This window comes from Oncorhynchus mykiss, chromosome 27 (genome assembly GCF_057628025.1).
Source record: "Oncorhynchus mykiss isolate SJ-2025 chromosome 27, ASM5762802v1, whole genome shotgun sequence".
NCBI classification, from domain to species: Eukaryota; Metazoa; Chordata; class Actinopteri; order Salmoniformes; family Salmonidae; genus Oncorhynchus; species Oncorhynchus mykiss.
In genome coordinates, this window is record NC_143048.1 from 23,502,960 (window position 1) to 23,530,479 (window position 27,520).

The 27,520-nt window shown below is 43.9% G+C and overlaps 1 protein-coding gene and 1 pseudogene across 3 annotated transcripts in view; one reads left to right on the top strand and one right to left on the bottom strand.

Moving 5' to 3' along the window:
* Positions 1 to 712: 712 nt before the first annotated feature.
* LOC110507132 (pre-rRNA-processing protein TSR1 homolog) lies at positions 713 to 25,675 on the bottom strand (annotated as a pseudogene). The gene is made up of 14 exons (XR_016492430.1): positions 24,676 to 25,675; positions 18,233 to 18,337; positions 17,700 to 17,928; positions 16,656 to 16,787; positions 15,987 to 16,436; positions 12,043 to 12,190; positions 11,567 to 11,834; positions 5,807 to 5,953; positions 4,834 to 4,859; positions 4,632 to 4,742; positions 3,232 to 3,364; positions 2,899 to 3,015; positions 2,329 to 2,469; positions 713 to 2,066 (listed from the first exon to the last, which is right to left on the bottom strand). The product of XR_016492430.1 is annotated as a pre-rRNA-processing protein TSR1 homolog (transcript).
* The window catches only part of LOC110507781 (serine/threonine-protein kinase TAO1), a 29,759-nt gene continuing 27,875 nt past the window's right edge, over positions 25,637 to 27,520 (top strand). For both annotated transcript variants that reach the window (XM_021588014.3, XM_090223936.1), the window contains exon 1: positions 25,637 to 26,200. The gene's annotated coding sequence lies outside the window, so the exon portion shown is untranslated. The remainder of the gene's footprint in view (positions 26,201 to 27,520) is intronic.

Sequence of the window (27,520 nt, forward strand, 5' to 3'; positions counted from 1 at the left end):
CAGTCTCTCGATGTGCAAAACTGATAGAGACATACCCCAAGCGACTTACAGCTGTAATCGCAGCAAAAGGTGGCGCTACAAAGTATTAACTTAAGGGGGCTGAATAATTTTGCACGCCCAATGTTTGTTTTTAATTTGTTAAAAAAGTTTGAAATATCCAATAAATGTCGTTCCACTTCATGATTGTGTCCCACTTGTTGTTGATTCTTCACAAAAAAATACAGTTTTATGTCTTTATGTTTGAAGCCTGAAATGTGGCAAAAGGTCGCAAAGTTCAAGGGGGCCGAATACTTTCGCAAGGCACTGTATTTTTAGGCTGGATTCCACTGCGTTACCACATCGTCGTTGGTCCCTAAACAACTGCATTTTTATCTGTTTCAAATTGATAGTGTCGGCGGGAAATTTTGTGTACGCTGTCTATAGACATAGTCCCATTCTTTTACGTGTTACTTTAAGGACATTCTCCATGGCGGGTGGGGATATTGCCCCCCCCCCCCCCCTCCCCCTCCTGATCATGAACAGCTAGCTAGAACAGCCACACCACACTCCTTCCTTCAGCTTTAAACAAGATGTGTTCAACACATCACTAAGTGCCCTTGCCTCCATCCACACGAGTAAATCAAAAAAAGCTGATAATAAAGTGTGTTTCAGCAAAACTGTCCAGGGCTCCCGGCGTGCCCCCCAAGGCAATAAAGAGGCATTACTCGTGCGATTGTTTAATCTTTATTTTTCAACTTTTTCCACACTGTAATCAAATTCGCAGTATGAAAAAATGTACACAGTGAACTTTTGATCCCCTCCATTTCTTGGATCATGTTCCGCTCCTCCAACCCCAAGTCTTCACCTTCCAGTTTCCCAGACATATTGGCATGCCTCTTTGGTGCAGTCCCAACAGAGACCCCGGATGAATAATGGAGCTGCAAGCATGCAAGAGAAGTTTTATGATAAATATTACAATTCATAAATCACTGTTTCTCTGAGGAGCATAAAGCATGGGATGAGGATGGGGAGGGATGTAAAACTGTTGAGCGCTGGGGATCCAGAGAGACCAACATGGGGTCATGCGCTCTCTGCTTGAGTCTGACTGGTGATGAAATGGAGTCTTCAGGTCGGGGAGAGACAACCGGGGAGATGGGGGCGATGCACTGTGTAAAAGTCTGAGACCGTAGCTAGTGTGGAGGATATAAGCAGTCAACCAAGTGTTTAGAATAAACTTTTTCAAACAATACAATTAATTGAACAGGCACAAATTGTTTCGTCAGAAATGTACACTATCTGTTTAAAATAAACAAAAAAAACAATTACAATATGGGAATAAAATGTAAAGACCTAAAGGAATGGCAGTGGAAAGAGCTGGAGAAGACTTCCCCAAACAGAGTGAGCAATGGACCTAAATAGAAAAGGCAAGCTAGTTCATCCAAAATTGTGATCATTGTTGTTCAGATGATCTATTTCTGTGTAATTCATGTGCCAAACATGTTGACATTGAGAATGGAATCTGTACAACAGTATTATTGATCTGAACATGCTCCCTCTGATTATGCCTCAACATTTTATTCATGTTTTTTCAAGTTTTTAGTGTTTGAGTACAGGGACATGACAGTGCATGAGTCTCAGATAATCAGTGAGTTCAGTTCCACCCAGTTATCAGTCACTGCAACAAAGAGCCTGTTTCCTCTTATACACTGCTGCCATCTAATGGCCAGGAAACAAACTGGACCACAAGGACGTTTTCTAATGAAATAAAAATAAACAAGTGATTTGGTCTGATAGGTTTTATTTAATACAAATGACAATCCATCTCTTGGAGTGAAAATGTCATCGCCACAGTCCATGCAAGTCCATCAGAACAGACTCCAAAACCCATATAGTACACCTCTTGCAACAGACCTACTCCACGTCAAAATCATCCAGCATCTGAGTCCCTTCTCCCTCGACCCAGGGCAGAGGTACATATGTCCAGCGACGTATTGACAAGGTTTATGTTTCTCTGTCCCTAGGGCCTCCTTGATGTGTCCTCTCCAACCCCACTTGGAGCTCAACAGGCTTAAACCACAGGATGTCATCTACCAGAGAGAAAAGAGCAGAGGTCAGTTAAAATGAAGATACATCATGTAAACCACAGGTGAGTCAGAGCCACTTCCTACATCGCCACATTGGTAGTACGACAGAAGGTGTGGGCCAAATGGTACAGATTCTCTATATATTGCACTATATAAAAAAAAGTAGTGCACTATCAAAGGAATGGGGTGCCATGTGCAACAGACTGTGAGAAGTTATGGGGATATTATTGGGAAACATGTAGTGCTCAGCTCATTGACCCCTCACCCCTGTTGAAGAACATGTATCTGCAGACAGCGGACCGGTGGTTGATCTTGAAAGGGTGTCCACTCAACACAATCCTCTTCAGCACCACACGCTGGGGGTCACAGCTCAGTAGACTACCTGTACCCACCAGGTCCTGCATGCCTGGGGGAGACAACTGTATTTATTATTATTTAATAACTTTTATTTAATTAGGCAAGTCAGTTAAGAGCAATTTTTTTTACAATGACGGCCTACCCCGGCCAAACTCAGACGACGCTGGGCAAATTGCGCACCGCCCTATGGGACTCCCAATCACAGCCGGATGTGATATAGCCTGGATTCGAACCAGGTACTACAGTGACACCTCTTGCACTGAGATGCAGTGTGTTAGACCACTGCGTCACTCGGGAGCCCAGGAGAGATACAGGCTCAAACACAGGCAGAGATACTAATTCAGCTACACATCAGATACACAAACATTTATATGAACACAGAAGCAAAGAATGGCAGTGTGTTCCTCTGGCCTTCCCCATTTTCAAACAGATAGAGACATACTAATTCAGCCAAACATCACTCTATCCAGGTCCTTACCATCCTCCCTCTGTCTGAAGAGCAGTACCCCAGCGGTGGGGAATGTAATGGGGGCTTTTACCGAAACCACCGTGGGGGCGTCAGCTCAAAGGAAACGCTCCAGCTTGTGCTTGTCGGCTGGAGAGAGAGCCAATCACAGGTTAGATACAACACTGAGCCGAACACTGACTGTAGACATGGTTCCATCACTTGCTTTGTTAATGCTAAAGTGCTGAAAGCTAGCCAACACACAATACTCCAGTCCCCACAGTGTCAGCATATTTGCCATACTTTTTATTCAATAGATAATTTTGTTCAAGACATAAATGGTGCAGTTTAGCCAGCTCTCCTAACCTGATGTGTGCTGGGAGAAGATGGCGCAGGCCCTGAACCTCCTGAATCCACAGTGGAACACCAGCTACTCTTTAGACTTGATAGGGTCTGTGTTGATGGGGTGTCTCCTCAACAGCATGTGCATCACTGACATCTGATCACAGAGGATAGAAAGAAACCAAGGGGTAAGGAACTGGAAGAATAGTTTCTGATGAACTATAGTGTTAATAAGACCATAAGCTAGGGTTGTCTATCTATATACAGTGCCTTCGGAAAGTATTCAGACCCATTGACTTTTTCCACATGTTATTAAGTCAGCATTATTCTAAAATGTTTCCCTCATCAGTCTACACACAACACCCCATAATGACAAAACAAAAACTGGATTTTAGAAATGTTAGAACATTTTACAGGCCAAAGAGTTCAATCTTGGACTCATCAGACCAGAGAATCTTGTTTCTCATGGTCTGACAGTCTTTAGGTGACTTTTGGCAAACTCCAAGCGGGCTGTAACCATTTTACTGAGGAGTTGCTTAAGTCTGGCCACTCTACCATAAAGGCCTGATTGGTGGAGTGCTGCAGAGATGGTTGTCTTTCTGGAAGGTTCTCCCATCTCCAAAGAAGAGTTCTAGAGCACTGTCAAAGTGACCATTGGGTTCTTAGTCACCTCCTTGACCAAGGCCTTTCTCCCCCGATTTCTCAGTTTGGACAGGCGGGCAGCTCTGGGAAGAGTCTGGGAAAAGTCTTGCAGCTCTGGGAAGAGTCACAGATCTTCCCCAGATCTGTGCCTCGACACAATCCTGTCTAGGAGCTCTACGGACAATTCCTTTGAATCATTCCAATCAATTGAATTGACCACAGGTGGACTCCAATCAAGTTGTAGAAACAACAAGGATGATCAATGGAAACAGGATGCACCTGAGCTCAATTGAGTCTCATAGCAAAGGGTCTGAATACTTATGTAAATAATGTATTTCTGTTCTTTACTTTTAAAAAATGTGCAGAAATGTCTAAAAACCTGTTTTTTTCTTTGTCATTATGGGGTATTGTGTGTAGAATGCTGAGGATTTAAAAAAAAAACATTTTTTTAGAATAAGGCTGTAACATAACAAAATGTGGAAAAAGTCCAAGGGTCTGAATAACTTCCGAAGGCACTGTACACACGCACACAAATACACACACACACGTTCTCGTCGAACATCTCATTCTGGCTGAAATAGCCACTAATTTGAAGGGGTGTCCACATACTTTTGTATATAGTGCATATTTATAATATACAAATATATATATATATATTCAGAATTTCTATTACTCTGTAGTTTGTGTACACTTTCAGCAACATATTTTACAGCAGAAATGGGTTACAATTATTAACTTTCAGACTTAATACATTCATTCAGGAGTATGCCAATACTGTATACCTTCTGTTCATGTGGCAGTAAGGAGACCAGCACCAGAGGCCTGCCTGCCTGGACACTCTCCATCACCGTGGGGGGAACATCCACTACATGGAGGGTCACATACCAGCCCACCTAGAGAGCAGAGCAAGGTTAATGGATGGGGGGGGCACAGAGAGGGGACAGGGTTGAAACAGGATGTCACACACACACGGCAGACTCTTACCATGGTCCCTCTTCCTCCTGCGCAGCCTCAGCTAGTATGCGGCGGCCTGTGCGCTCAAAGCTCTGAAACTGGAAGATGCGGGAGTAGTCTGCGGACAGGTTTTCCACTGGGTTCCAGGGGGAGGAGCGGAAATTCTTCCGGCCCCTGTAACGCTGGAACCTGAGCACACAGGAAATTAGCAACGTCAACGTATAGCTAAATAATTACGCTGGGCCAGGACGTCCTGGAAAGTAAAGTTTGGGCGTTAACGGCTCGAAGGCATTGTCTACTACATATGACCAGATGTTTCAGACCAGTTTGGTACATTCCTCCCTCCTCAGACTTTCCCTTGAGTGTTGCTAAAGGAAATGTTACATCTTGGAGTGCTTTGACTCTTTGACCAGAGGCCAGGATCAAGTCACTGGCTGGAAATGAGCTGTTCATCAAGGTTATCACATTCTGCTAGACCATTTTTCCAAATGTAAATATAAACGCAACGTACAGGTAACCACCAAAATAAAGGAAACACTTGAGGGACACAAAGTATATTGAAAGCAGGTACTTCCACACAGGTTTGGTTCCTGAGTTAATGAAGCAATTAACATCCCATCATGCTTAAGGTTATGTATAAAAATTGAGAAATTGCCATTATTTTGGCTACTATGGCTAGAAGAGATCTCAGGGGTCTCAAAAGAGCATAAGGGGTTTAAACGGTGTGTGTGTCTCAGTCACCAGATCTCAACCCAATCAAACACTTATAGGAGATTCTGGAGCGCCTGAGACAGTGTTTTCCACCACCATCAACAAAACATCAAACATCAATTTATGGAATTTCTCGTGTGAGAATGGTATCTCATTCCTCCAATAGAGTTCCAGACACTTAGAATATATGCCAAGGGGCACTGAAGCTGTTCTGGCTCATGGTGACCCAACGCCCTATTAAGACACTTTATGTTGGTGTTTCCTTTATTTTGGCAGTTACCTGTATGTGAACCATGGGTGACCATGGCCTCCCGGTAGCGTTTTAACCCCTCCCCTTCCTCTGCCTCATCCATGTACTCATCATAGCGCTGGTCTGATCCACCCTTGTTTGATGTGGAATTCAGCTCCTCCTCCGAACCACCACCTGAGGCAGCATCTACTAGGGATGGGAATTGTATTGCGATTCTCACAATTCTATATGTATTGCGATTAGATATTGTGATTTTATTATGACTCGATGTTCCAAACATATTGCTCACTATATGTCTGCTGCAGAGGGACAAGAGACAGCCATGAGAAAACGAGTTTTGATCAGACATTGAAATAAAAGTGCTGAAAACAAAATTTGCTCCCTATTAAACAAGCTATGAAGGAAATATGCTGGAATTTTGGTGAAAGTACAGCCATCTGGGGCAAAAATAATATTGCGATATTGTCAATACTATATATCGTCAAAAATAATATCCAGACGATATGCAACTGTATCGATCCCCCCCATCACTAGTTTCTACTGTAGAGCTACTGTACATACTACATCATATACACCAGACTTTTTCCACATTTTGTTTGGTTACAGCCTTATTCTAAAATTGATAACATTTGTTTTTCTTCAATCTACACACATTATCCCATAACGACAGAGCAAAAATAGGTTTAGAAATGTTTGTTAATTTATTAAAAATAAAAAAACTTAAATATCACATTTATATAAGTCGTCAGACCCTTTCCTCAGTACTTTGTTGAAGCACCTTTGACAGCGATTACAGCCTCGAATCTTCTTCGGTGTGACGCTACAAGCTTGGCACACCTGTATTTGGGGAGTTTCTTCCATTCTTCTCTGCAGAGCCTCTAGCTCTGTCAGGTTGGATGGGAGTGTTGCTGCACAGCTATTTTCAGGTTTCTCCAGAGATGTTTGGTCGGGTTCAAGTCCGGGCTCTGGCTGGGCCACTCAAGGACATTCAGACTTGTCCCGTAGCCACTCCTGCGTTGTCTTGGCTGTGTGCTTAGGGTCGTTGTCATGTTGGAAGGTGAACCTTCGCCCCAGCCTGAGGTTCTGAGCGCTCTGGAGCAGGTTTTCATCAAGGATCTCTATGTATTTTGCTTCGTTCATCTTTGCCTCGATCCTGACTAGTCTCCCAGTCCCTGCCGCTGAAAAATATCCCCACAACATGATGCTGCCACCACAATTCTTCACTGTAGGGATGGTGCCAGGTTTGCTCCAGACGTGACACTTAGCATTCAGGCCAAAGAGCTCAATCTTGGTTTCATCAGATAGGAGAATCTTGTTTCTCATGATCTGAAAGTCTTTAGTTGCCTTTTGGCAAACTCCAAGCGGACTGTCATGTGCCTTTTACTGAGGAGTGGCTTCAGTCTGGTCACTCTACCATAAAGGCCTGATTGGTGGAGTGCTGCACAGATGCACCAGAGACCTGCACCAAGACCCCCATTTGGGAAGGGAAAGGGGATACCTAGCCAGTTGTACAACAGAATGCATTCAAATGAAATGTGTCTTCCGCATTTAACCCAACCCCTCAGAGAGGTGCGGGGGGCTACCTTAATCTCAGATTGGCCAGGCTGACAGCTCTAGGAAGAGTCTTGGTGGTTCCAAACTTCTTCCATTTAAGAATGATGGAAGCCATTGTGTTCTTGGGGACCTTCAATGCTGCAGAAATGTTTTGGTACCCTTCCCCAGATCTGTGCCTTGACACAATCCTGTCTCGGAGCTCTACGGACAATTTATTCGACCTCATGGCTTGGTTTTTGCTCTGACATGCACTGTCAACTGTGGGACCTTATATAGACAGGTGTGTGCCTTTCCAAATCATGTCCAATCAATTGAATTTACCACAGGTGAACTCCAATCAAGTTGTAGAAACATCAAGGATGATGAATGGAAACAGGAGGCACCTGAGCTCAATTTCAAGTCTCATAGCAACGGGCCTGAGTACTTACGTAAATAAGGCATTTCTGTTTTTTCACTTTGTCATTATGGGGCATTGTGTGTAGATTGCTGAGTATTTTTATTTATTTAATATATTTTAGAATGTGACGTAGAAGTCCGTCACTGGCCGCGGGCAGCATTTGGTTCTTTAACGCACACACATATTCATCACTCCTCCCTGCGCCATTATACCATAAGTTAACAATGTGGGTCGACACACAAATTAACTTCTGTCTTGGTGCAGGCATTTCACACTTGTCAATGTTCATATTTGAGAGATACAATAATTATTATACTTATCAATGTTGTGGATGAGCGCATTGTTTGTTTGTTCTGTTCCTCTCTCTCCATCTCTGTAGCTTCCGGGTATGCTGGAAAAGGACCCGAGCTAAGGGAATTGGGTTGGCTTTATAGTGCCTGTCCCAAATGGCTCATTAATGCATATGGGCATATTGAAAGATATTGTCAGTAGTGATGTAATGTTGTAAATGTTATGTTGTGATATTGTTTAAAACCGTGTTGCAATGTATATCCTTTAGTATGTTTAGTTCATGGAAAATGTAGGTTTGTATTGTTAATTGATTAATTAATTAGGGTTAATTGTTCTGAGGGGAGGGGCTAGCCCTACAAAAGGAGCCTCTCTCCAGTCTCTAAAAAAGGCATTTTTTTTGGATTGAGCTGTGGATGGGGCAGCATTGTTTTTAAGCTGTCCCATAAGGTAGACGTTGATGGCAGTACTGTTGTTTTTTGTTCCGGAATCACTTGTAAATAAACACCTTTACACAGAAGAACTTTTGCGGCTCCGCCATCTTTTTATTTTGATAGAGGTTAGGTTATCCAGTTTAGCCTTCTGGCCTACTCTACGTGACATAGAATAAGGCTGTAACAAAATGTGGAAAAAGTCAAGGGGTCTGAATCCTTTTCGAAGGCACCGTATGTAATGTGAACTACTGGTGTTAATGAGGTTCAAGCCAAGGGCATTATACTATTTATTAGAGGTCGACCGATTAATCGGAATGGCCGATTAATTAGGGCCAATTTCAAGTTTTCATAACAATCGGAAATCGGTATTTTTGTACACCGATTTGGCCGATTTAAAAAAAATAGATATTTTATTTTTTACACACCTTTATTTAATCTTTATTTAACTAGGCAAGTCAGTTATGAACACATTCTTATTTTCAATGACGGCCTAGGAACAGTGTGTTAACTGCCTCGTTCAGGGGCAGGACGACAGATTTTCACTTTGTCAGCTTGGGGGATTCAATCTTGCAACCTTACAGTTAACTAGTCCAACGCTCTAACCACCTGCCTCTCATTGCACTCCACGAGGAGACTGCCTGTTACGCGAATGCAGTAAGCCAAGGTAAGTTGCTAGCGAGCATTAAACTTATCTTATAAAAAACAATCAATCAATCAATCATAATCACTAGTTAACTACACATGGTTGATGATATTACTAGTTTATCTAGCGTGTCCTGCGTTGGATATAATCGATGCGGTGCGTATCATTGCTCCAATGTGTACCCAACCATGAACATCAATGCCTTTCTTAAAATCAATACACAGAAGTGTATATTTTTAAACCTGCATATTTAGCTAAAAGAAATCCAGGTTAGCAGGCAATATTAACCAGGTGAAATTGTGTCACTCCTCACTGCACGCAGAGTCAGTATATATGCAACAGTTTGGGCTGCCTAATTTGCCAGAATTTTACGTAATTATGACATAACATTGAAGGTTGTGCAATGTGACAGGAATATTTAGACTAATGGATGCCACCCCTTAGATAAAATACAGAACGGTTCCGTAATTCACTGAAAGAATAAATGTATTGTTTTCGAGATGATAGTTTCCGGATTTGACCATATTAATGACCTAAGGCTCGTATTTATGTGTGTTATTATGTTATAACTAAGTCTATGATTTGATAGAGCAGTCTGACTGAGCGGGGGTGGGCAGCAGCAGGCTCGTAAACATTCATTCAAACAGCACTTTCATGCGTTTTGCCAGCAGCTCTTTGTTGTGCATCAAGCATTGCGCCGTTTATGACTTCAAGCCTATCTTGTTCTGCATGGGTAACGCTGTTTCGAGGGTGGCTGTTGTCGTTGTGTTCCTGGTTCAAGCCCAGGGAGGAGCGAGGAGAGGGACAGAAACTATACTGTTACACTGGCAATACTAAAGTGCCTATAAGAACATCCAATAGTCAAAGTTTAATGAAATACAAATGGTATAGAGAGAAATAGTCCTATAATTCCTATAATAACTACAACCTAAAACTTCTAGAACCACCAGCTTTCATATGTTCTCATGTTTTGAGCAAGGAACTTAAACATTAGCTTTCTTACATGGCACATTTTGCACTTTTACTTTCTTCTCCAACACTTTGTTTTTGCATTATTTAAACCAAATTGAACATGTTTCATTATTTATTTGAGGCTAAATTGATTTTATTGATGTATTACATTAAGTTAAAATAAGTGTTCATTCAGTATTGTTGTAATTGTCATTATCACAAATACATTTCAAACTTTTTTTGGTCCTCCAATAATCGGTATCGGCGTTGAAAAATCATGGTGTTGGCCCAAGGAAGTTAGAAGAAGTGTAAAAGTGGTTCTCACAGAAGTGGCATTACAGTAAGCAAGAGATACATGGGGGGGGGGGAATCCACACTGCATGGGGTCGATTCACAACCTTCAGAACAACTCCAGCTGTAATAATAATAATAATCACGATCATCCCCAGCACCCTTTCCTCCATTGTTAACATCTCCTAGATGTTAAATCCTGTCTAACCCCAACATCAAACACATTCTAATAACGATTAAAGAAAATAAATGGAGCTGAACCTTTTCTCCAAAGACGAATTTCCCCCTTTCTTTCAAGCAAGGCTGTTATAAATAAATGGCCGTCCCTCCCTTGGTCCAGACAGGAAGTTGTGTCCGCGGAGCAGGAAATCAGGTGGCTTCTCTTGGGACCCTTGCTCCAAACACTATTGTTGCCACGGTGAGCAGCCTGGCACTACAGCCCAGAGGCAGACACTGAGAAAACAAACAGTGGTGCTGCACCGCAGACCAACCACGGGTTACGTATACACTGTTTTGTTCCACCCCCAACCACACACCGCCCGGCGCCGTAACTGTTTTTCTCCACCAATCACTGTCCTGTCTGAGCTGCTTCCCCCTGACGTCTTCCGCATCACCCCACATCAGCTCAGACGTCTCAACAATCAATTCAGACTGTAGGATCACCCTCTTCTCCTTACACTACTCTGTCTGCTTACGCTTTCCTTTAGTAGTTTCACTATCGCAACAGGCAGAGGGTAAACAAACATGTAAACAAACACCTTAGCAGTGCACCCAATGCCCTGGGACAGGACAAGGTCAGTGTAACAGTTGTCACTCTTTCTTCTGTAGTAATGGCTACACCAACTGAGTTGACCCTCACATTAATTTATGCACTGTCTCTATGAACACTCACAGGACTCCACACACTCACACTGACACCACAACACACACATAACATGCATACACATTTACACTAACTCTACACACACACAATCTTCATTTACACTGCTACTACTCTGTCATACATTCTGATGCCTAGTCACCTTACCCCTATACATATCTACCTCTATCACTCCAGTATCCCTACACATTGTAAATATGGTACTGGAACTGACCCTGTATATAGCTTCTTACTTTCTCGTGTTCTAATTTCTAGTGTCTTTGCTTTTCCTTATGTTATTGTTTATGAATACTGCATTATTGGGTTTAGAGCTTGCAAGAAAAGCACTGTACTTGGGCACGTAACAATAAAACTTGAACCTAATGTATGTGCTGGAAAAATACATGCATAACTATTCTTCTGTGCAGACTTTTCAGTTTCCCAGGCTGTGGATTGTATTCACTACACACCACCTGAGAGTCAAGGTCCTCTTCATCTATGGATTCGTCCATCATCGCGTCATCATCCTCCTCATCGTCCGTGCACTCTTCAAGCCTCCTCACCATTCTCATCCTCCTCATCCACAATCCACGTGGCCTGGTAGTCTGATGTCCCCTTAGGCCCCTTCATAGCACGCTTGCTCTTTCTGACCTCTGAGGGGAGGACGAGGGGGGAAGGAGAACATTTATTAAAGAAGTTCATTACATTGTAAACCCAGAGACAATAATAAACTCAATGTGTTGACATGAACCAGTTCAAAGTACCCATACAATGGATGCCAACAACAGCACTGCGACCATAGATCTAACATGTAATTCAACGTAACGACCCTCTATAACTCTGCCCTCTCTCTCCCTTTACCTTCAGCCTCCAGCAGTTCAGTATCAGTGGGCCAGGTCTGCTCTCCATCCATGGGGCCTACCTCTGCCTCGGCCTGCAGACTCTCCCTGCGAGCTGGGTCTGCCTTCATCAGCACCCGCACTGACTCCATTTCATCAACACCACCATCCTGAAACACATAGAGAGCACAGTTAGCACGTACTGCCAACAAGCAGAAGCAGAACTGATAAATGCCTTCACTATAGTTTGTAAGTTATTAATTAAATCACTGTCAATTTTGTATGTAATGATATCAGCCCGTGATAAGCTGTGACCATCTTCGTAACATTGCTAAAATCAGAAATATTGTGCACAAAAATGCAGAATAGCTAAACAATGCCTTTGTCAATTCTAGATTAGACTAGTGCAATGCTATACTCTCCTGCTAAACTGATAAATAAACTTCAGTTAGTGCTAAATACGGCAGCTAGAATCTTGACTTGAACCAAAATATTGTATCATGTTACTCCAGTAATATTACTGACATCCTGTTAAGGCTAATTTCAAGGTTTTACTGTTAACCTACAAAGCATTACATGGACTTGCTCCTACCCATCTCTCCGATTTGGTACATTCCTACACGTACGCTACGGTCACAAGACGCATAAGATCCTTATTGTCCCTAGAATTTCTAAGCAAACAGCTGGAGGCAGGGCTATAGATCTTTGAGGGCTATACTCAGCCTCGTCTGAGGGTAGTAAGTTGGTGGTCTGTTGATATCCCTCTAGAGGTGTGGGGGCTGTGCTTTGGCAAAGTGTGTGGGGTTATATCCTGTCTGGTTGACCCTGTCCAGGGGTATCGTTGGTCAGGGCCACAGTGTCCCCCGACCCCCGCGTCTCAGCCTCCAGTATCTATGCTGCAATAGTCGACAGTTGAAGTCGGAAGTTTACATACACCTTAGCCAAATACATTTAAACTCAGTTTTTCGCAATTCCTGACATGTAATCCAAGTAAAAATTCCCTGTCTTAGGTCAGTTAGGATTACCACTTTATTTTAAGAATGTGAAATTATAGAATAATAGTAGAGAGATTGATTTATTACAGCTTTTATTTCTTTCATCACATTCCAGTGGGTCAGAAGTTTACATACACTCAATTAGTATTTGGTAGCCTTGCCTTTAAATTGTTTAACTTGGATCAAACGTTTTGGGTAGCCTTTGTCACGCCCTGACCATAGAGAGCTGTTTATTCTCTATGTTGGTTAGGTCGGAGTGTGACTAAGGCTGGGTTATTTAGGGGAATTGTATATCTATGTTGGCCTGGTATGGTTCCCAATCAGAGGCAGCTGTTTATCGTTGTCTCTGATTGGGGATCATATTTAGGTAGCCATTTCCCCATTGTGCTTGGTGGGATCTTGTCTATGCATAGTTGCCTGTGAGCATTATTATAGCTTCACATTTCGTTTGTTCGCTTTCTTGTTTTGTTCTTTGAAGGTTTCTATTTCAAAATAAAGGATGGAAACATATCACGCTGCATCTTGGTCTACTCCTTATGACGAACGTGACAGAAGATCCCACCACAAACGGACCAAGCAGCGTGGCCAGGAGGAGCAGGTATCCTGGGCCTGGGAGGAGATAATGGCAGGAGACGAAAGCCTTCCATGGAAGCAGACGCAAGAGGTGAAGGAAAGACAACGACGACACCGGGGTTCGCGGCCACGACGGAAGGGAGCCTCAAAAAGTAAATTGGGGAGGCACACGGAGTGGTCGGAGAAGCCGAGGGGCGAATCTGAGAGCGAAGAAGAATATTGGGATAGACTGAGCGAGGAGTATTGTGAGATAGTTGAGGGGAGGGATGAGGTAGAGTGGATGGTTTGGTGTCTGGAGCGAGACAGTCGCCGTGAGGAGCGTGGGACCAGTCAGGCACCATGTTTTGCGGAGATACGCAATGTGCCTCCAGTACGCATCCACAGCCCGGTGCGTTCTGTGCCAGCTCCTCGCACTTGCCGTGCGAAAGTGAGATTCTAGCCAGGACGGGTTGTGCCGGCTCAGCGCTCCTGGTCTCCAGTACCCCTCCTCGGTCCAGGATATCCTGCGCCGGCTCTACGCACTGTGTTGCCAGTGCGCCTCCACAGCCCAGTGCATCCTGTGCCAGGGCCCCGAACTTGCCGGGCTAAAGTGAGCATCCAGCCAGGATGGGTTGTGCCAGCTCAACGCTCTAGACCTCCAGTGCGCCTCCACAGTCCAGTACGCCTCCTCCTCGCACTCGCCCTGAGGTGCGTGTTATCAGCCCGGTGCCACCTGTACCGGTCCCACGCATCAGGCCTCCAGTGTGCCTCCACAGTCCAGTATGTCCTGTGCCTCCTCCTCGCACTGAGGTGCGTGTCATCAGCCCGGTGCCACCTGTACCAGTCCCACGCATCAGGCCTGCAGTGCGCCTCCACAGTCCAGTACGTCCTGTGCCTCCTCCCCACACTCGCCCTGAGGCGCGTTGTCATCAGTCCGGTGCCACCTGTACCGGTCCCACGCATCAGGCCTCCAGTGCGCCTCCACAGTCCAGTACGTCCTGTGCCTCCTCTCCACACTCACCCTGAGGTGCGTGTCATCAGCCCGGTGCCACCTGTACCGGTCCCACGCATCAGGCCTCCAGTGCACCTCCACAGTCCAGAGCTTCCGGCGACAGTTCCCAGTCCGGAGCTTCCAGCGACAGTTCCCAGTCCAGAGCTTCCGGCAACAGTTCCCAGTCCAGAGCTTCCGGCGACGTTTCACAGTCTGGAAACTCCAACGACGGTCCACGGTCCGGAACCTCCTAGGACGGTCCACAACCTCCTGAGACCGTCCGCGGTCCGGAACATCCAGCGACGGTCCGCCCACCAGAGCCTCCAGCGACAGTCTGCGGTCCAGAGTCCCCGGCGACGAACCGCGGTCCAGAGTCCTCGGCAACGATCTACGGTCCGGAGTCCCCGGCGACGATCCACGGTCTGGAGTCTCCGGTGACGATCCACGGTCCAGAGCCTCCGGTGACAATCCAAGGTCCGGTGCCACCGGCGACGATCCACGGTCCAGAGTCCCCGGCGACGATCTACGGCCCAGTTCCTCCGATGACGTATCCACAAGCGGAGTGGGGACTTTGCCCCGCACCGGAGCTGCCCCCGACGGTAGATGCCCACCCGGGCCCTCCCCTATTGAGTCAGGTTTTGCGGTCGGAGTCCGCACCTTTGGGGGAGGAGAGGGGGGAACTGTCACGCTCTGACCATAAAGAGCTGTTTATTCTCCTGTCTCCAGGAGACAGAACGAGTCTCCTTCCTGAGCGGTATGACGGCTGCGTGGTCCCATGGTGTTTATACTAGCGTACTATTGTTTGTACAGATGAACGTGGTACCTTCAGGTGTTTGGAAATTGCTCCCAAGGATGAACCAGATTTGTGGAGGTCTAAAATTTGTTTTCTGAGGTCTTGGCTGATTTCTTTTGATTTTCCCATGATGTCAAGCAAAGAGGCACTGAGTTTGAAGGTAGGCCTCCAATTGACTCAAATGATGTCAATTAACCTATCAGAAGATTCTAAAGCCATGACATCCTTTACTAGAATTTTCCAAACTGTTTAAAGGCACAGTCAACTAAGTGTATGTAAACTTCTGACCCATTGGAATTGTGATACAGTGAAGTTACAAGTTAAATAATCTGTCTGTAAACAATTGTTGGAAAAATGACTTGTGTCATGCACAAAGTAGATGTCCTAACCTACTTGCCAAAACTATAGTTTGTTAACAAGAAATTTGTGAAGTGGTTAAAAATCTAGTTTTAATGACTCCAACCTGGGTGTATGTAAACTTCCGACTTCACCTGTATGTGCCGGGGAGCTAGGGTCAGTCTATCCTATCTTTTGTCCTGTGTGAACTTAAATACGTTCCCTCTAATCCTCCCATTTCTCTCCCCTCCCGGGGGAACTGAGCCCTAAGAGAGATAGAGAGAGAGAAACTGACCCACCTGCATGCCTACGTCTCCTTCCTTCCCAGGCTTGGCAGGACGGGCGGTCATAGTTGAAGGGAAGGGGGTCTATGGGCGATTCGATCTGACTGAGCTGGAAGTCTCCAAACCCAGAGATGTGCACCAGCCTGTCCACCTGCAGAGGGCAGCCTCGGACATACCCAGACACACGCAGGGTCCCCAGGCCCGTGGGGGCTTCGCCTCTCCCTTTCTCAGAGCTGTTGGGGGTGTAGGGCCTGCTGGCCCAGGAGGTGAGGCCGACGGGAGCAGAAGCCCAACCTCCTCTGCCTCTGTGCTCCCAGGTGTCTGAAGTCAGTGTGGCGTCCTGGTCTGAGTCCAGAGGGAAGAGGCGCGCCCCAGGGAAGCGGATTTTGGATATCTTGGCTAGCTCCCGCCGTGAGTCCACACACTTCTTCACTGCCAGGTCTGAAACACCCTGACACACCAGAGCTGGGGGAGAGAGAAATGGAGGTTATATAGGATAAAGATGACAGTGGATGCAGAGAAAAAATTGATGGGGTAGTTGAGATTTGGAGTAAAGGAATCAGTATAATATCTACAGTATGTCATCTGCTAAACATTTATCTAATCTGCAAGGGGAGAGAACAAGTTGAAAAAAATCAAGCGCACTGTGAGCATCTTTTTTGGATAGCTTGTATGGAAGCTTACAATGGGCTGGTAGCCCCTGTGCAAAGAGACCGAGGCAGTAGTCTCCATAACTGTCCCAGCCTTCTGTAGAGTCCAGCACAAACACCAGACTATCTGCTACCTTCACCACATCCAGTAGAGAGTGCATGTCAACTAGAGAGAGAAGGGAGAGAATAGAGTCAGAGATTATGTTATCGGATTAGTACTAGCGTCAGCATCGAATGAAGGCAGGTAGCCTAGCGGTTAAGAGCGTTAGGCCAGCAACCGAAAGGTAGCTGATTCGAATCCCCGAGCAGACTAGGTTAAATATCTGTTGATGTGCCCTTGAGCAAGGCACTTAACTCTAATTGCTCCTGTAAAGGAGTCAGCATGCTTCAGTTCGGCTGGTGCCTAGCCAAACTCGGCTAGCCGAACCGAATGAGTGCGCTTGCATACTCCCTTAGAAAACCTCTGCTTAAAAAATTTAAATATAACGACAATAGTACTGTTTGTCCATCTTGAGACGCCATAGCAAGTATACACTTCCTCAAAATAGTCAGAATTGATCTAAGATATCTCAAGAAATCTATAATTAAATGATGTTTTTGCAGAGATCTAATTTAACATCTAACTAAGATGTTTGGTGCAGTATTTCTCAATGAAAAAAATGTACATCAAAGTGAGTTGTCTCTCAGTGAATGACAGAGTTTATAGAAGAATCTCTACTGTTGACCAATCACCAACGAAGAAGCGTAGACTTCGGCTCCGAACTTCAGCTTGCCCCCAGAAAATGCACCCCTCCCCCCCAAGTCCAAAACGAACATAAACGTCATCATAATATATGCACAAACACTTCTAAAATGTTTCGGATGGGAAGCATGCGGACGCCTTAAGTCGCTCTGTATAAGAGCGTCCCCTAAATTAATAAAATATCAAATGTAAATGAATGACTCAGAATGCCCCTTATAATTGTTGAGTACATCCAGACATGGATTACACTTTCATTTACGTAAACTATAGTCAGTATCTAAATAACTTTAATTTCGACAACATAAACACATTGTTGTAGCCAAGTCGGTGAGCTACCTGGGTCTGGGTGGAGGAAGGTGAACCTCTGTTTGAAGCGGGCCATGACCAGGCTAAAGCTGTCACTGACCTCATACACACTGTTATCCCCACGCACCAGCCAGCCAGCCTCCTCACACCACAGCAGCCTGGTCACAGCCTCAGCATCTACACCTGCATGGAGGGCCACCACAGCCACCAGGTGGGGGGGACCATCCCTGCTGCCCAGATGACATTTCTCTGCCAGGACCTGGACAGGACAGACACGTAGCATTTAAGATAGACTCAGCAATGTACGAAGTAATAGCAATATCGTGCTGATTTCCACAACAACTAGAGAGTGTATTGATGCTGAACTTCTCCTCTGTTATGGTCCCATAGCTACCACATTGTAGCATATACTCTGTGTGACTGCAAAGTCTTGCATCGTGTTCATCTCAATATGTGCGGTGCTGCTCGTTGCAATGTCATAAAGCTGACTCTACCTTTAACTTGCCTGATTTATACCGCTGTGGTTCCAAAGTGACATTGTGTCAAATGCAAGAGCATCTTACCAGGTCCTTCTTATTTTGCCGCAGCTGGTTGGCTTTGTGTCTTTTGTCCAGCTTTCTCGCCTCTTTCTTCTGTTTTTTGGTAAGAGCAGTCATCAACGTCATCGACTGTTGGGGATGACATCATTCAAAGGTGAATGACAGATCAGGATGGAAACAAATGAAAGGGCATGGCTACCAACATGTGCACTAGCAGATAGACAATTACAGTTGATGTAAGGGTAATGGACTAAACGCCTCTCCATGGTGAAGGAGGTTTCTGATGATCCACCAAAGGTGTGGAGCAGAGACCAGGCTTTTTTTGGAATCTAGCTCCTAATACATGGACTTGCCCAAGGTCAATACTTCAAAAATGTAAATTATGAAACGCCTACCATGTACCCATGTTCGTCCTCTGTAGTTGCGTGCCTTTCATTGTTTGTAGAAATCTATACATTTTCAATAAGCATTCATCAAATACAACCACTGTTTGCTCATTGCTGTTGCTCCCGAGTGGCGTAGCGGTCTAAGCCACTGCATCTCAGTGCAAGAGGTGTCACCTACAGTCCCTGGTTTGAATCCAGGCTGTAGCACATCTGGCTACAGCCATAGCCGGATGTGAACATAGCCGGATGTGAACAAAGAACATATTCTTATTTACAATGACGGCAAACCCCTGCCAAACCCGATACTCCGGCCAAACCCAGACAACGCTGGGCCAATTGTGCGCCGCCCTATGGTACTCCCAATCACAGCCGGATGTGATGCAGCCTGGATTTGAGTAAGTATGCAGTGAGTATGCAGTGCCGACCCGTCATTCAGGGCAGGGGGGGCTCGTTGTTATTTTGTCATTAATACATGTCACATATCAGTTTGCAAACAATGTAAAAAAATATATATATATTTATACACAGTACCAGTCAAAAGTTTGGACACACCTACTCATCATTCAATGTTTTTTCTTAATTTTTACTATTTTCTACATTGTAGATGTCACGACTTCCGCCGAAGTCGGCTCCTCTCCTTGTTCGGGCAGCATTCGGCCGTCGACGTCGCCGGCTTTCTAGCCATTGCCGCTCCATTTTTCTATTGTTCCATTTGTTTTGTCTTGTTCCCTGCACACCTGGTTTTCATTCCCTAATCACACTGCATGTATTTATTCCTCTGTTCCCCTCCATGTCTTTGTGTGAAAATGTTTTTGTTACATGTTCGTGTGTATGCGCCAGGCTGGGTTTTTCCCCGTTATTCCGTGGCTTTTCACGAGGGATGTTTATTGTACAACATTTGCTCAATTTTTGTGACTGTTTCGCGCATAGCACTTTTACCTTTGGCTGGAGGTTTTGACGCAGTGGCGTCTGTCTGTTTTATTGCCTCTGCCTTAATAAAGTGTGCTCCTGTTCACAACTCTCTGCTCTTCTGCACCTGACTTCTCCACCAGTAGCGTACAGTGTGACAGTAGAATAGTCACCAACTGGTCTAAATTGTCCACTCCTTCTTTTGTGGCATTGTAATCCATTATGATTTCTGGTTTTTGATGTTCCTGGCCACAGATTCTCCCATCCCTATGCAGCGTACTCATGAGTACCACATTTTTGCCTTTCTTTGGCACGTAGAACACTAGGGATGTGTCAGCCGTGAACACAAACTTAGAGGAATTGATAGGCCTGTTACGTGTATTCAACAGCTAAGGTGGGAGCTCTGGCTTGGTTTTTCGTACTGTTCCTATCATCAGCTTCCTCTTGAGGAGCTCTTGTCCCAGCTTGTGCAAAGTAAAAAAATTATCCCATGTGATGTTGTGGCCTCAGAGTCCCTGTGTCAAGTCCAGGACAACCCACATCCCTTGGTTTTTCTCAGGGCCTCCTCTATATGGCTTCTCTGTATACACTTGCAAGTTCCACCCATATGATGAAGCAGCATCAAAGCAGCCCAGATCTTGATTCCATATTTTGCGGGTTTAGACGGTATGTACTGCCTGAAGGGGCAGCAGCCCCTAAATGGCATAAGCTGTTCATCAACAGTAACGTTGGGTCCAGGTGTCACGTCCTGACCTTAGTTCCTTTTTTAGGTCTCTGTTTTAGTTTGGTCAGGGCGTGAGTTGGGGTGGACATTCTATGTTTTGTGTTCTATGTTTTCCATTTCAATGTATTTGGCCTGGTATGGTTCCCAATCAGAGGCAGCTGGCAATCGTTGTCTCTGATTGAGAACCATACTTAGGCAGCCTGTTTTTCCCACTTGAGTTGTGGGTAGTTATTTTCTGTTTAGTGTTTTGTGTGTTTCGTTCACTCTCTTTGTTATTCAGTGTCCAGTTGATTTATTAAATATTAACTTGGACACATACCACGCTGCGCATTGGTCCGATCTTGACTACTCTTCCTCAGATGACGAGGAAAACCGTTACACCAGGGTTGTAAAACAGGGGAAGGCGGACCACTCACTTGTCCCACACTGACCTGATTGCAGCTAGCTTGTCTCTCTGCAGCCAAGCTTGTCTGGTGTCTCAGTTATCAAAGCAGATAATCCTGGAAATAATGTGGAAGTTTTCCAGAGACATTGTTGGACGGAAAAGTTCTCTGCCAGTTTCTTCATCCCACAGGGATTCTGTTGATTCCCCATTGGATCTGAACACCAGCAAGGATAAGAACTCCAAAGTATGCATGTAAATGAGTTTGGTCCATCTCCTTCCATCTCTCTCTCCAAAAACACACCTTCCCTCCAAATTAGTGAAGTCCAGAATGATTTTCTGGATGGTGTCTGGGATGAACAGTTCAAAAGAAGACATGAGGAACCGCCATCCGCATCTGCCCTGGTTGCATCCTTATCACATTGGCAGCCACACGGGGTGGCTCATTCCTTGGGCAAGAAGACCATTTAATTTCAGAATTATTTGATGTCCACTTTTCTTCTCCTGCAGGCTGTTGATGAGCTGGTTGCCAACGGGTTGGTCCTGGGCTAGCTGCTGACGGGCTGACTGAGGGTCAATCTCATCCTCTTCTTCCAACTCACTGTCAGACTCCGAATTGACAGAGACATGATCCTCATATTCAGAAAATTCTTCATCTTCCAAAGTGGAAGATGCTCCTTCCACACTAGCTCACACCAGCTCTCTCTGCAAAAATGATGTGTTAGGCCCTCTGAGGAGAGATTACTTTTGCCATACTGATTGATTGTGGTAAGGAGCCACACATGCAAAGCTATATATTTGTTGTGTCCCTCCCCCAATTTGCACCTGGCTGGTGTAGAGTGTGGGAAGATAATTTTGTACAATGTATCAAAATAATGTACTGTAATAACATTGTGCAGGTTCCCACAAGACATTGTGTAGTTTCACACACTACAAAGGGTAAAGTGTGTGAGAAAAGCAGGAGACATGTTATTGGTGATATGTTGAAACAGCAGGCCCAGGGAGGAGGAAGAGTGAAGGCACACAGCAAACCTTACTTACTGTTTTTCACCCACTTTTATCACCCTCAGGTCCACATATGTAATATACATTAGGAGGGAGTGCACAGCACTCAATGAAAATGTGTTATTTTACATGTTCTTCCCAGAAAATTACCAAAGGCCAACGAGTCTCAGATTGAAAACATTATTCATTGTATCATTTTTCTTCTCCAATTTTAGTAAACATTGAAAATGGGTCCCACAGACCAGAACACAACAAGGGTTAAGCAAGTCTCTAGTCACCCCCAAAACCAATTCTTTCTTTGGCCGCCTCTCTTTCCAGTTCTCTGCTGCCAATGACTGGAACGAACTACAAAAATCTCTGAAACTGGAAACACTTATCTCCCTCACTAGCTTTAAGCACCAACTGTCAGAGCAGCTCACAGATTACTGCACCTGTACATAGCCCACCTATAATTTAGCCCTATCAACTACCTCTTTCCCAACTGTATTTTATTTATTTATTTTGCTCCTTTGCACCCCATTATTTTTATTTCTACTTTGCACATTCTTCCATTGCAAAACTACCATTCCAGTGTTTTACTTGCTATATTGTATTTACCTTGCCACCAAGGCCTTTTTTGCCTTTACCTCCCTTCTCACCTCATTTGCTCACATTGTATATAGACTTGTTTATACTTTATTATTGACTGTATGTTTGTTTTACTCCATGTGTAACTCTGTGTTGTTGTATCTGTCGAACTGCTTTGCTTTATCTTGGCCAGGTCGCAATTGTAAATGAGAACTTGTTCTCAACTTGCCTACCTGGTTAAATAAAGGTAAAATATTTTTTTTTTTTTTTAAAGTCAGCCATTTCAGCTGTTTTTTTAAAGGAAGTCAATTCGGCTAAATGAACTGTTTTGCTGCCAGACAAGGCTCTGTTGTTAGCCTGGTGCGGCAGTGGTAAGGTGTTGGGACAGTACGCCATAACAGTATGTGGGCACCGTTTGTCACCGTCATAGCACAATTATTATTGTTATTATTTCACCTTTATTTAACCAGGTAGGCCAGTTGAGAACAAGTTCTCATTTACAACTGTGACCTGGCCAAGATAAAGCAGTGCGACAAAAACAACAACACAGAGTTACACAGAAACAAACGTACAGTCAAAAACACAATAGAAAAAATCTGTACAGTGTGTGCAAATGTAGAAGAGTAGGGAGGTAGGCAATAAATATGCCATAGAGGCTAAATAATTACAATTTAGCATTATCACTGGAGGGATAGATGTACAATTAATGTATTATTTAGTGTTGTGCCTTTGCTGTCATGTATCCCCAAAAAGTTTTTTTGTGTGTTTGCCCCACCAAGCTGTACATGCTAAAATCGACCACTGAAAGTATGGAGTTCCCACATCTGATGATATTAATTTGTCACAGCTAACGTTACGTTCGAAACAGAATTTGAAGCACGTGTTCGGCAGCACAGCAGCAGCACGTCCATGGCTTCAACCAGCGGCAGAAAGGGACACATTCCTCCGTCACAAACGTACCCTTGTTCTCCCGTTCGATTTCTCCTTTCGTCCGATGCTTGCCACGTTTATGTTCTTTGTTTTTCTGTTTAAAAACACTGGCTATGTGGCCCTGTTGTTGTTCTCCACCAGACACCATTTTCGCCACGCTCGTGTGACGGAATGCCAACTTTGATGACGTAGTTCACTTGCTATTGAGAAAGGCCGCCGTAGGCAGACATGGCTCTCAAGAGAAGACAGGCTATGTGCACACTGTCCACAAAATGAGGTGGAAATTGAGCTGTACTTCCTTACCTCCTGCCAAATGTATGACCATATTAGAGACACATATTTCCCCCAGATTACACAGATCCACAAAGAATTCGAAAACAAACCCAATTTTGATAAACTCCCATATCTACTGGGTGAAATACCACAGTGTACAATCACAGCAGCAAGACGTGTGACCTGTTGCCACAATAAAAGGGCAACCAGTGAAGTGAACAAACACCATTGTAAATACAACCCATATTTATGTTTATTTATTTTCCCTTTTGCACTTTAACTATTTGCACATCGTTACAACACTGCATATAGACATAATATGACTTTTGAACTGTGTAATGTTTACTTGTAATTGTTATTGTTTATTTCACTTTCATTTATTATCTACTCACTTGCTTTGGAAATGTTAACATATGTTTCCCATGCCAATAAAGCCCTTAAATAGGGCAGAGGCAGCCCACTCAGACCTATCTCAGGAAATGCCTAGAGGCAGAGATAGGATGAAGGAAGTTCTAGGCAGGATAGCACTACTGAGCTCACAGTTTTCTTCTTCTTAGCAAACACTTGAACAGCTTTGGGATAGGCTACATCTAGTGCCCTGTCATCCAGCCTCTTTCTAAATTGTGTCCTCTTGTAAAAGGGTACATTTAATAGGATTATCTTTCAAAATCCTCTTTATTTTAATCTGGATGCACCTTTCATATACAGCATTGTATTCTTCATGATCACCCTTTTTTCTTTGGCATCAGAATTTTTACTTGCAGTACAGCCCTTTTGTATCTCCCATTCATGACATGGCCTGAAAGGCTTCCTGTTCATTTGGATAAAGAGAGGCTGCAGCCTTACTGGTAGGGCTGGCCATTTGGATGGGAGCCAAACAAGAGTATAAACTGCTTATTTGGAGCACCGATTGGTTCACTGTAGTTTAGAAGAGAAAGTTGTCACCAGCTTTTTTTTACTGCTTCACATTCCGTATAATTAGTCAAAGGTTTTCTTAATGTAGGATCAACTGGATTAGCCTGTAATTCATTCTAATGTGCTATGTGATTACAGTGTTATTACACAAGTCCCTAATATTCCATTAGGGTGTTTTCTTGTAAAATGTTACAGACATTGACTTCACTTTACAAATCTGATTTGTGAAGGCTGATGTTCAAGGATGGAATAATGTGTTATAATATGGTCATATGATCATAACTCATTATAAGTTGTTGTAGACATGTATAAACATGATATGCGCTACACATGAAAAAAAATGCTTCAAGAGCAGCAAACCAAGAAAAAGTCTTACCTGGGTGTGGCCCGTCAGAAAGTCCAGGACCCAGTTGCATAGGGCGGTGTCCTGACCCAGGGTCTCGAGCTTAATGACGAGTTTTGAGGGTACTATTGTGTTAAATGCTGAGCTGTAATAGATGAACAGCATTCTTACATAGGTATTCCTCTTGTCCAGATGGGTTAGGGCAGTGTGCAGTGTAACTGCAATGGCGTCGTCTGTGGACCTATTGGGGCGGTAAGGAAATTGGAGTGGGTCTAGGGTGTCAGGTAGGGTGGAGGTGATATGGTCCTTGACTAGTCTCTCAAAGCACTTCATATTAGGCCTACTAATATCACTGATACAATACATTGTGTTTTCCTTTTCTTTGGGTTGTCGAAATAGAATAGTAGGACTCACAATTGGTCAATCTGTAATAGCGTAGTTATGACCATCGGCATAATTTGTTAGATATTCCAAAAATGTATCTGTCTGAAACTAAATTGCACTAATTGAACCCAACTTCAGTGATGTTAATGGAAATGCCTTGCCCACCTTTGGTCTGTTTGGGTTCTCGAGAGCTATGCTATGTTGTTGTCTTAGGTCTCTTTATGTAGTGTTGTGGTGTCTCTTTTTTAATTTGATTTAACCTTTATTTAACTAGGCATGTCATTTAAGAACAAATTCTTATTTACTATGACGGCCTACCAAAAGGCAGTCTCTCTCTTTTGCCTTTTGGTAAGCCGTCATTGTAAATACGAATTTGTTAAATAAAGATGAAATAAAATAACAATTTAAAAGAGCTACATCATGCTAAGCAATGCTGGGGAAAAGTTGTAAAAACAATGTCCATAGCTTCAATAACTTGTTATGCTATATGGGCATGCCATTTTATTTTGTCCATAGTAATTAGAGAAACTGTTTAGTCTGCAGACCAGTAACTGCATTGTCACCGCTCATAGGGGTTTTGGTAGCTGTTCCATGCGTTTAGGTCAGAGTATTGGGTCAGAGCAATGACTGTATAATTATGAATGGGTCAGAGGGAGTTTACAGCGATAGGGCGGAACTGGCGTTCCAGAAACAGACTGAATTGAAAGAGGACGGGAGAGAATCCCAGCATAAACACTGTGAAATATTGAACATATTCCTACTCTCATTCAAAGAAAAGGCCTCTCCAATTTTCCGACGATATCAAGGGTGCGGTCGCTTTCAGTGTAGTTGTTTTCGTGGTCCTCCTTGAGCTTCCCTCACATTTTTCCCCACCGTATTTGTCACGGAGGGAGGCGGTGGAAAGCACGGCCGCCATCTTTGGGATCTGCCTGTAGTACGGGATTCGACAATTTGGGCCCCCGTTAGTCCAAGGCAAGGGTGGAGATTTTTTGCCAACTCTACACAGCCAATCTAAATCAACAAATCGGTTGACAACTTTGAAAAACATCAGAAATCAGTGTAAGGAAAATATAATAACAGGAAAAAACACACGTCCAGTACTCTTCCTGTCCACAATTGGTTGAACCAAACGACATTCTCTGCTCGGCTCAAACCAGCCAGGCCCGTCGGAAGGGTGAGTTTAAACTGGCTAGCAGCAGCTAATGATAGCTAGCCTCACATTTTTTAACGGGTTAAAATGTGAATGATACGGTGGTAAACAGTACTTGCAACGTAGCCCTAAAATACACGTATACCTACAACACTTGTCATATCACCATGTATTGCTTGCACACCACGTAAGAAACTAAGTTGGCTTCTATGGCTAGCTAACGTTACTAGTAACATCGTTAGCTAACAGTAGTACTAGTTAGCTGCTTCACGTTTTCTTGGCTGCATCGACCGAACTACTCGAATGGGGTGTAGGTAACTAGCTACCGGTAACTTTCCAGTTTGTTGACATTAGTAAAGCAATTACATAGCTTGCTACTGAAGTTGGCAGCATTGTCTCGTAGTAATGTTAAATGTTTTGGGGAGTTCTGACAGAACTTCGAGCAATGTCCTGGCTATAGCTAGCTAGGTATGTGTTAGCTATGCCACTACTAGCATTTGCTGGGCAGCTTGCCAGTGAGCAAGCAAATGGGAGTCTAGGGACGTTTCTCAATGATGAGTTTGCCTTGAACGTCATTCGTCAATTTACAATCTTGCTACTGTACTGTCACATTAACTAGGGTACATATTAGGTGTATGTTGCATCTATTGCAAAGATCAGAAGGTAAACAATAGTGTGTTTTGTTATGTCATCTGTTTCTTTGATCCACACAAAATTGGTTTACAAATGCTGGGTGTTCCGGTCCTTGTGCAATAGGTACACATCAATAAGAACAGAAAACTACTAAATGCATTTGAATAAACCTACAAGTGCACAAGCCTGGCTATTATTATTATTTTTAAGAATGAGACAGCACTTGGCAACAGCTTGCATTCCCATCTAGCTGCTATTACCCTAGTTTAGACCCCTCTATGATTGGATTTGTTAGCTGTGACATTCATATGTCCCAATCCGTTAACGTTGGCCTAAAAGGCTACATGAATGCTGGAAAGCACATTAAATATGATGTCCTCCTTGCATATTGATTAATAATTGTTATTTCCCTGGTTCAGTTTGTGTGTGTGTGGGGGGGTTAATCAATTAAGTGGGTGCCACTTCACCATGTGAACTGAAATGAGTTGGCTATGTGTTCATACTCATTTCATTTGTTTATGGGGCTCTTACATAATCATGAAAACAAAGGGGTTGGGTCAATTCAGTTTTCAAATCAGGAAGTTAATTGAATATTGCTAATTGTTTTCTACTATGAGGATTTATCAATTCATGAATTGCATTTCAATTCACTTCAAAAACAATGTACTGGATACTCCAGAGAGACACACAAATAGGTCCCAGGGATAGGCA